The 9,952-nt window shown below is 40.8% G+C and overlaps 1 pseudogene; it reads right to left on the bottom strand.

The window, feature by feature from the left end:
• Positions 1 to 5,566: 5,566 nt before the first annotated feature.
• On the bottom strand, positions 5,567 to 9,068 carry LOC119523370 (annotated as a pseudogene).
• Between the last annotated feature and the right edge of the window lie 884 nt (positions 9,069 to 9,952).

Here is a 9,952-nt window from a genome sequence, read left to right as displayed (position 1 = left end):
TTAACGAAGGCACTGCTTTCAAAAGTGTAGATAGGGTAAGAAGCAGCAGGAGGAACATAATGTCAATCTCTCCCCCCACCCATGCTCTGATGCTTTTCATGGGCTTGTGCCTTCCATTAGCCAACAACAACCAGAAGCTAGAGGGCAAAGGAGTCCAGTTAACATGGTCCACAAAAGTCAACTGCAGATGTGCAGAGCAAAGTGGAAAAGGGAGGGAAATGGATCTTCTGGTGTTGGGGGTGTGGGGAGGTAGAAAGGAGAAGAGAGTATCTAATTCATCATGGTTTTATGCCCTCATGAAAATCTGTATTAGTTTCCTATTGCTGCTTTAACAAATTACAATAAACTTAGTGACATAAAACAACACAAATTTATTCTCTTACAGTCCTGGAGGTCAGAAGTGAAAAATGAGTCTTAAGAAGCTAAAATCAAGGTGTTGGAATGGCTGACTTCTGGATACTCCTAAGGAGAATCCATTCCTTGACTCTTCCAGCTTCTGGTGGCTGCCAGCATTCCCTGACTACTGGCAAGCTTGCCACAGCCAAGAGGGACACTTTGAAGAAAGCACAGGAGCTGAGAGAGGAGTTGCAGATGAGAGACAGTTTAAAGATGGCCATTGAAAGCAGACTCTTGATTCTGTTGTTACATCTCCTACTTCTGCTGCTGCTGTCAAATCCCCTTCTGTCTCTCTCTTGTAAGGACACTTGTGATTATATTTAGAGGCCACCCAGATAATACAGGATAATCTCTCTCTATCTCAGGATCCTTAATTTAATTGCGTCTGCAAATTCTTTTTTACCATATAAGGTAACATTCATAGACTCCGGCTATGGGTACCTGGATATTTTGAGGGGGCCATTGTTCAACCTACCACAGTCCACCCTCTGGTCCCCAAATATTCCCATCCCATTCCATTTGCAAAATACATTTACCCCATCCGAAGGTCCCCAAAAGTCTGAACCTATTACAGCATCAAGTCCAAAATTTCACCTATGTCTCATTAGCTCAAAAGTCCTCAATCTCATCATCTAAATAATCTAAATCAAGTATAGGTGAGGCTCTGCAAACGACCCATCCTAGAGCAAAATTCTTCTCCATCTGTCAAAGTCTTGAGGTCCTCAGGTAAATGACCTGTGCCTCCAAAGCAGCACCCTTGTTCAGTTACATTCCCCATTTGAATATACTGCTTGCCCTGCCCACACCTTCAGCTGATGGCTGTGAGTGGTATAACCCCAGTGTGCTAACCCTCTCAATTAGTTTAAAGGTCAATGGTCCATAGGTTTTATCCTTGGGAAGACGGTTGCTGCAAAGGAGAGGCTAGGCCTCCCTATGGTTGTGCCTAAGAGCCTCCTCCCGAATCCTCTTTGTTGCTCAGATGTGGCCCTCTCTCTCTAGCTAAGCCAACTTGAAAGGTGAAATCACTGCCCTCCCCCCTACGTGGGATCAGACACCCAGGGGAGTGAATCTCCCTGGCAATGTGGAATATGACTCCCAGGGAGGAATGTGGACCTGGCATCGTGGGACGGAGAACATCTTCTTGACCAAAAGGGGGATGTGAAAGGAAATGAAATAAGCTTCAGTGGCAGAGAGATTCCAAAAGGAGCCGAGAGGTCACTCTGGTGGGCACTCTTATGCACACTTTAGACAACCTTTTTTAGGTTCCAAAGAATTGGGGTAGCTGGTGGTGGATACCTGAAACTATCAAACTACAACCCAGAACCCATGAATCTCGAAGACAGTTGTATAAAAATGTAGCTTATGAGGGGTGACAATGGGATTGGGAAAGCCATAAGGACCACACTCCACAATGTCTAGTTTATGGATGGATGAGTAGAAAAATAGGAGAAGGAAACAAACAGACAAAGGTACCCAGTGTTCTTTTTTACTTCAATTGCTCTTTTTCATTCTAATTATTATTCTTGTTATTTTTGTGTGTGTGCTAATGAAGGTGTCAGGGATTGATTTAGGTGATGAATGTACAACTATGTAATGGTACTGTGAACAATCGAAAGTACGATTTGTTTTGTATGACTGTGTGGTATGTGAATATATCTCAATAAAATGAAGATAAAAACAAAAACAAAAACAAAAGACATGTTTAATCCACCCACATGGTAACAATACCATGCCATGTGCTGTTGCCTAGAGTTCATGGATTGGAGACAGTGTTAGGTGTGAGAAACCCTGTTTACTTGCTGGCTGTTCCTATGACTGCTAAGGCTATTTGTTTTCGTTTTCTCTTTGCAAATGCTTAAAACATCCTGAAAAGGGTATGGGCAAACACTCTTGGTGCAATTATGCAATCTTTGTTGGATAAAGCAACAGAATGGAATAACTGTTTCTCCCTTCTGTAATAATTGCTAATTATAAACTAGCTGATATACTCTCCAATGGATTTAATTTTCTCTAATGGCCTCTGTCCTTTCTTAACCCTACAAGAGTAGTACTCAGGAGTCTCAGCCCACATCCAGTTTCCCGAAGGAATTTCCCATGATTACTATGACGGACTTCCAGAAAACATCCACTTGACTTCAAGCGGTCGCATTCCTCCATTATGTACCGTCCACTTCCCTCCACTCTACCCACGCATTCTGTTCACTTCTTGTTTAAAACCTTCAATTAATCTTTACAAATATTTAAATCAATGATGTACAAGACACTGAGCTAGGTACCTTGAGGGTCCTGAGGACAAATAACAGGCCCTGATTGTAAGCTTGAAGGTAAGTATTTTCGAGAAAGAAAATATGTATACAAATAATGCATTATAATACAAGGCAGAGTGTAGTGCATGCTCTAAGACACAAAATGCCATATCACAGTGGAATGAGTTTATTTTTCAGCAAGGAGGATCAAGGAACACTATGTTCAAAGAAATTTCTGAGTGAAACTTCAAAGATAAGTAGGCAATAGGAGCCCAAAATTGGGTAACAAGGTTTTATTTTACTGTTCTCTAATGTTCGAGGCATTGTATGAGGAACTTCACAAACATAAACTCATTTAATTCTCACATTACCTTATAATGTGTAAATTAATACTTCCTTTATAAAGATGTAAGAAACTGGGAGATATTAAGAGACTTTCCCAAGAATACACAGCAGGAAAGAATCACTGCTGGGATTCTAATCCAGTGCCATGTAACAGGAAGTCTCCTCTTTCTGTGGTGATATACCACCTACCAAATCACAAAGATATTACACCCTTAATTTCCCTAGCAAACTATCTCTTTTATTCTGAACTTGATCACCACATTACTTAAGCATGGAGTTTGAAAACAACTGGATGAGACCATTGTAGCAATGAGATTATTTTCTATATGTTGGAAACATCAACTCCTGACCAATAATAAATAATTTCACATAAATCAAGGAAAAGATGTGAGCCTCAGAAACAAAATCTATCCATCCCTTTAAACCGAGGTGTCATCCTGGATCCTAGAGGCTTTTCTTTCTTTTGGTAACTGATAAAGTTGCAAGGTCAGATTTCCCTTAGATACCATAGGACCACAAAAGAAGATTACACAGTTCAATAGAAACAGTGTTCACCAAGATTTTTCCTCAACTCTGTAGATCTCTCATACCAGGGGACTGTAATTCTCTCAATTACCCTTTTTTCCCAGGTTGGAAATTTTGCTTTGAAAATCCAGATATTCTACAATCAATGGAACCTAGTGCAGTCACGATATAGTGTGTCTTGTAAGTATGCAACTTACCCAGGAGACTAAGTCACCAGTAGAAGATGATCCCTGTGGAAGTCATGGCCTGAGACAGGGACAGAAGGAGAAGATAGGCTTCAACACAGATTCTTCTATAAATTGGCTTCGTGATCTGACAGCTTCTTTTTCTTATTATCCTTCTCTTTTTCCCTCTATTTCGTCTCCTCCTCTTGACCCTTTGGCTACTCTCTTAGTTTGCTAGGACTGCTGTAACAAAATACCACAAACTGGTTGGCTTAAACAACAGGAATTTTATTGTCTCACAGCTTTGGAAGATAGAAATCCAAAGTTGAGGTATCAGGAGGCCATGCCTTCTCTGAAATCTGTAGCATTCTGGTGTTCACTTGCTGGCAATCAATCCTGTTTCCATCACATGACAATATGACTCTTTCTGTCTCCTCCTGTGACTTCTATGTTTATGTTCAAATTTCCTTTGTCTATAAGGACTCCACCCACCCTGATTAACACCCACCCTGATTTAATAGGATCGTCAAAGATTGTATCTATAAATGAGTTACACCCACAGGACTGGGGATAGGACTTGAACACGTCTTTATGGGGGACGTGATTCAATACTCAACATCTACCTACGGTTGGTGGTCACTGGTAGATAAATCTATGTTTCTTTTATTCAAAAATCTAGTATATTTATTTTTGTGTGTTTAATTTAATGTTTTTCTATTAAATTTTGCATAGTGCCATTTCCTAGACATAGATATTCAGCTACAATGAGGGTTTTCAGTTGATATCAGGAGGCATTTATTATTTTTATAATTCAGTTAGCTGTTTTTATGTTTCTGCACATATATATCTGAACCACACAAAAAGCATCATTCAGTAAGCAGCTTATGTATTCATTTATTGAGAACTTGCTATGTGTCCATGTTCATTTTTTTAACGTAAGAAAGTTTCTGCTTTTATTGAAAATTTATATGACTCAGTATTGTAATAAATAAACAGATAACCATTTTCACACAAAAAATGACAGTGCTATGTTAGAGAAGAAAATATTAATTGGAGGGATTTACTCATAGTGGCAAGACAGACTTCTATCAATACAGAATAAATATTAACAGCATTCTTCAACCAACAAAATGCAGGCACCAAGCTAGATGTAATACATAATTATCCAGAGAAAAAGATGGCGCATTCTCGGATGATAAGCCTGTCTTTGTAAAAGGATGCATGTTAATTAGACCCATCCTCATGCCTCACCTTCAAATCACAGAGCTTGTCTCAGGCTATATTAAAAGACCATCCTCTAAGACAAGCAGAGGAGAAAAACACTATTATCCTTATGGTAAATGCAAAACAACTGAGAATACCCCTATGGTAAATAGAATACAGTTTAATAAGTACATTGAGTATGATCTAGCTATAAAATTTAGGTAGCAGAGTGCTACATATGGCAGTACTGGAAAAAAATCATTCATGACATTTTTCTTACCCCTCTCTGAACCTCCCTCCCACCATCATTATGCTATTAACAACAACAAAAATTTTCAAATTTTCCTTCCATCAAAAAAAATATGAAATAATGCAGGGAGCATTTTTTCCTTTTTGAACAGCTTCTTGAACACTCCCAATACCAAGTACTCACAAGGTGTCTGTGCAAATCTATTTCACATGATTTCAAGGAAATGATGAACTCACTAATAAATCTTGAAACAAATCTATTTTGTAGTTTTGCATATTATCTGGAAAGGTAGGAGAGGAAAAGGGGTGTTGGTGGTAAAGAAGTACAATCCAACCAAACAGAAGGTTAAAAGTTTTAAATCAACAATGAGTCTGACTTTTTCTGGTCTGGGGACCCAAGACTCTAAAACGTTGGGTGAGATTCTGGTTCGGCTGCTACTAAAGAACACATTTCTCTTCTTTCTTGGCCATCTTGCCTTTGTTTTGCTCCAGAGTTCACTCCAAATGCTTGTCTTCTTCTTTGGCCTGCTTCTCCTGAGCATCCAGGTCCCTGACAAGCATGTCGCACTTGTTCACCAGGGCCACCAGCTCATCCAGCAGGAGTTGCTCGTATCACTTCTGGGCCTCTGTCTTCTGCCAATCTTCAATGGCTAGCATTGCTCACAATTCCCAGTTCAGCAGCTCATACCTTTGTTCCAGGTCATGCTCTTTCTCCAGAAGAGAGAGCTAGTTCTTTCTCCTTATTAAGGCATTTTTTTATTAACACAAACCATTCCTGCATCATAGCTGCTGCTTCTTCCGTGTTCCTCCCTGTGTCCACGAGATAGTGAAGGTGCTTTTCCAACAGCGCGGCATGGGTGTCAATTTGCTTTTGCTCATTCTCTAGTGCTGCCAATTCTCCTACAACATACTGACTGGTGTCTTTGAACCCTTTATTAAGCACTTCATCTTCTGACGGCTTCCTCTGAGTTTCAGTTACCACTGCCTTCTCCTCATTTCCTTTCTTTGTTATCTTCCTGTATTGATCTCTGCCTTTTCATCTCTGATCTTTTCTCAACATACTGACTGAAAAACTGAAGTTGAGTTTTTCTGACTGTAGTATCCTTGCTGAACACAACAGGATTTCTGAAACATTATGTTGCTTTTTGCAATCGTTCTATCCGGAGATCTTCTGTGCCATTCTTAATGTCTTGCTTTAAGCTCTGTTACAGCTTTCTGAGGAGCACTGGAGAATGAACTTGCCACCTGTGGCGGAGCTTCTAGGAGCATCTTCAGTTTCAAGTCCACCAACTTAGTGTTTTGTTCTCCAGATATCTTTGACCTTTCTTTCAACTTTTCTGCAGCCATTTCACCATAGCTGGAAAGTGCTGACATCTTCACTCCAGATCGAGCTTCTGCTATTAGCTGACGAGCTCTCTCTCTCAGCTGCCGACGTCACTCTTCATTTTGCTGATCACTTAGCTGCCTGTTGCAGAGTGGTGTGGCTGTACTGGTATTCTGCTTATTCCCTGCCTTTAAAGCTGCAGCTCTTCTTGCTTGCTCAAGAAGAACTCTTGCTCTTTCTTTAAGTTCTTCTTGTCTGGGTAACATTCAATGCTGGACTGTTTTTGTGGCTGTATGATTTAAAGTGGTTCTGTCAGCATCTGGATCACTCTCTGCTGTATGATTTAAAGTGGTTCTGTCAGCATCTGGATCACTCTCTGTCTGCTTCAGGGAGCTATGTTTTTTCTTTGCAGGGTCTGCATCTCTATTGTATGGGTATCCAAGTTTAGCAGTGGGAGATGAACTTGTTTTTTTTTGACAGGTGATTCAGGATCTGATCTGCATTCTAATGGTATAAAATTCTCCAATTTTTCTTGGTCCAAGTAACTAGTAACATCTACAGTCTGAAGTTTTTGGTCATCTGTTTTCTCACAAATAAAGGGTAGAGACACATCCTTCTTCTTATCACTAACATATAAGTCACTTAATTCTAAGTTCTCAGCTTTCAATAGTCTCTTCTTGCCTAACAAAATCTGTGCTTGGGTTGCATCTGTATTGGGACATATTCCAGGGTCATCGGATCCTGAAGTCCTTCCAGAGCCCTGCTGGGACTTTTGGGGTTCTGTGTCACTTTTAGTCTGGTGACAGTAAGGGCAGGCTGTGCTTGAACTAAGGTGATCATCAGGAGTCTGATGCTCACTTTCTGACTCTCCAACCCCACTATCATTTACAAATACAGAGTCATCCTGAGATAAGAAGTCTACTGCTCCGCTGGTAGGCTGCTGCAGTTCAGGCTCCTGCTTCAGATCACTAAGCTCTGCATAGAATTTTTCCTGATCAACAGAACTGTTTGTATCTGTTTCATAGTTTCCAACTTTATATGTGCTTTTACTGCTGTTTTCCTCTATCTGAACAACATTTAGTTCTTGGCCACTGAAATGTGCCCTTATTTGATAGAGATAAGTCATAACAGTCAGTTTGCCAGGAATTGCTAATAAAACCATATCAGAAGGTTCCAATAACTGAGAAATTCTTATGCTGGCCAATCCATTGTATGCCTTCTTTGTTGTTCTCTTTAATATCTTGAGGATATTAAAGCCAGTCTAAAATGGTGTAATATTACACAAAAAGATAAACCAACCATTTCTCTATGATGTAGTAAAATTGATAATTTTCACTCCACAGTAGTTTTTTGTAACTTCTTTGCACCATACAAGCAATGACTGACTAGCATTTGGCTTTCTCCCCAAAACAGGACTTGGTATAGGACTTGGCTTAGGAGAAGTTGCGAGATCTCTTCCTGCAGAAACAATTGTGTTTTCACCTACTCTTCCTGTCTTTTGTGATATGACTGGTGGAGCTGGGGCCTTTCTTTTCATTTTCTTTTCAGTTTCCAGTTCTTCAATTGGATTTACCAAGTAATCTGGAGGAGGACTTGGCTTAGGTTCATGAAAAGGATTTGATTCATCCAACTCTTCTTCAGTTTTAGAACTATCAGCATAGAGGTACTTGAACATGTCCACAGGCCTTATATTTTTTCTTTTTGTACACTGGGGAGGAGAATCCTTTACAGTTACAAAGGTTTCTGGCTCATCAAATGGGTTAAAATACTGCGGAGTCTGTATCTCTTTAAAGAGATTATAGCTGTTATTATAACAAGATTCTTCTGGTTTTTTAGAAGATGCTCTTTCAGTGATTGGTTCTTCTGAGTCAGGATCTCCGAATGGATTTAAATCTGTTACATCCAGATCACCAAATGGGTTTGAATTCACAGTGGCCAAGTCCTTTTCTGCTTCATCCAAACAGTTAAGTTTGTTGATAAGCTCTGTAATTTTTGCTGCCTTTTCCTCCTGGTTCACTTGGTTCCCATCATCATTTTCTTTATCTTTTTCAAAGTCATCCAAATTGCCAATGTTAGCCTGCTTCATACTCATCAAACTAGCCAAATTTTGCATGTCTTCATCCGTGGCTTTTCCTTCCCAAAGGAAAATGCAAGACAAAGAAAACTGGAGAGTGGCAGATACAACTTTTTTAGACAATGGCTTGAATTTTAACTTGACATCAGTCTGAGTCTGCATAGGGCTTGCATACTGTTTCATGTTGATGCTGCTAGTAGCAAGAGCTTTTTTTGACCAGAAGGGGATTCATTTTCTATGACAAATGTCCACTCTTCGTCTTCAAATTCCTCTGCATGAGGATCCTTAAAAAGTGTCACAGTGATTTCAATGTTTTCAGGAACAGGTCACACTGTAACACCACAGTACGGATTTTTTATTCCAGGTTGCCAGCTGTGAGCCTTAGAATACTTCCTTCGGCTTCTCATTGCCCAAACTACCACCAGCTTATCTGGTTGCCATTTCTTAGTACACTCAACCATCAGCTCTTGGTAGAAAGTCACAAACTGGAACTTGGATGCGTGTTTTCCCATGTGCTGCAATCTCTTCTAAACTGAAGCCATGATGATCAATCAATACAGTGGAGCAGTTCTGGGTTAGCAATGCAGCAGCTTTAATACAGTAGAGGGTCCAAAGCAAAAGAGCTTTGCACAGTATGTTGATATTAAAAAAAAAAAACTCAACTACAACTTGAAATGATGTTTGGGGTCCATAAATCTTCTCCCCGTTTCACAGGGTAAATCCCATCTTAGATGAATGGCCCAGTCGACAACAGTATGGTACACATGACAGGATGAATGAGAGGATGTTCTCTCATGAAGACATCACCATTACACCTCATGGGCTATATGATATGTTTTCTGGAGGACTCTAATCCCGCTGTCCAGCTAAGTCTGGCAGGGTTCCTCCTCAGCGCCGCTCTTCCATCGCCACCGCCACAGCAGCAGCAGCCACCGCTGACGCCACCAAGTCCTCCATTCCCACCAGAGACACATGGAACAGCTGAGCCAGCCATGGTGCCCTTGGGAGCCAGGGTCTGCAGCCCCTCAGGCGGACAGAGCCCCTCATACCCGCCCCCTCCTTGATGGAGTCGCCTCACGACCATAGCCCACCCTGCATAACCCTGCCAGAGCCGCCGCCTTTCAGCTTCTAGCACCCCCTCCCCGGCCTTCCTCCTCTGCCACCATCATCATTACCTCCCCTGTTCCATTTTAGAAAATATTCTTATCTTAATCACCCAAGCAAGCAATTTAAACATACAAATACGTATGTTTGACTGTTGGCCTTGCCATGGCCATTCCACTTTGTTCCCTTCTGTTTTTGCCATCAAGTGAGCACTTAACACACTTCTGCCTCTTCAAAACTCTGCTCCTTTCAACACCCTCATGTAACATCATCACTATGAAACTCCTTCCCATGCTGTGCCAGTTTGAAACTGCTATAGATC

The sequence above is a fragment of the Choloepus didactylus genome, chromosome X, assembly GCF_015220235.1.
Source record: "Choloepus didactylus isolate mChoDid1 chromosome X, mChoDid1.pri, whole genome shotgun sequence".
NCBI classification, from domain to species: Eukaryota; Metazoa; Chordata; class Mammalia; order Pilosa; family Megalonychidae; genus Choloepus; species Choloepus didactylus.
The sequence above is the reverse complement of the archived record's forward strand: the minus strand, read 5'-3'. Positions and strand labels throughout refer to the sequence as shown.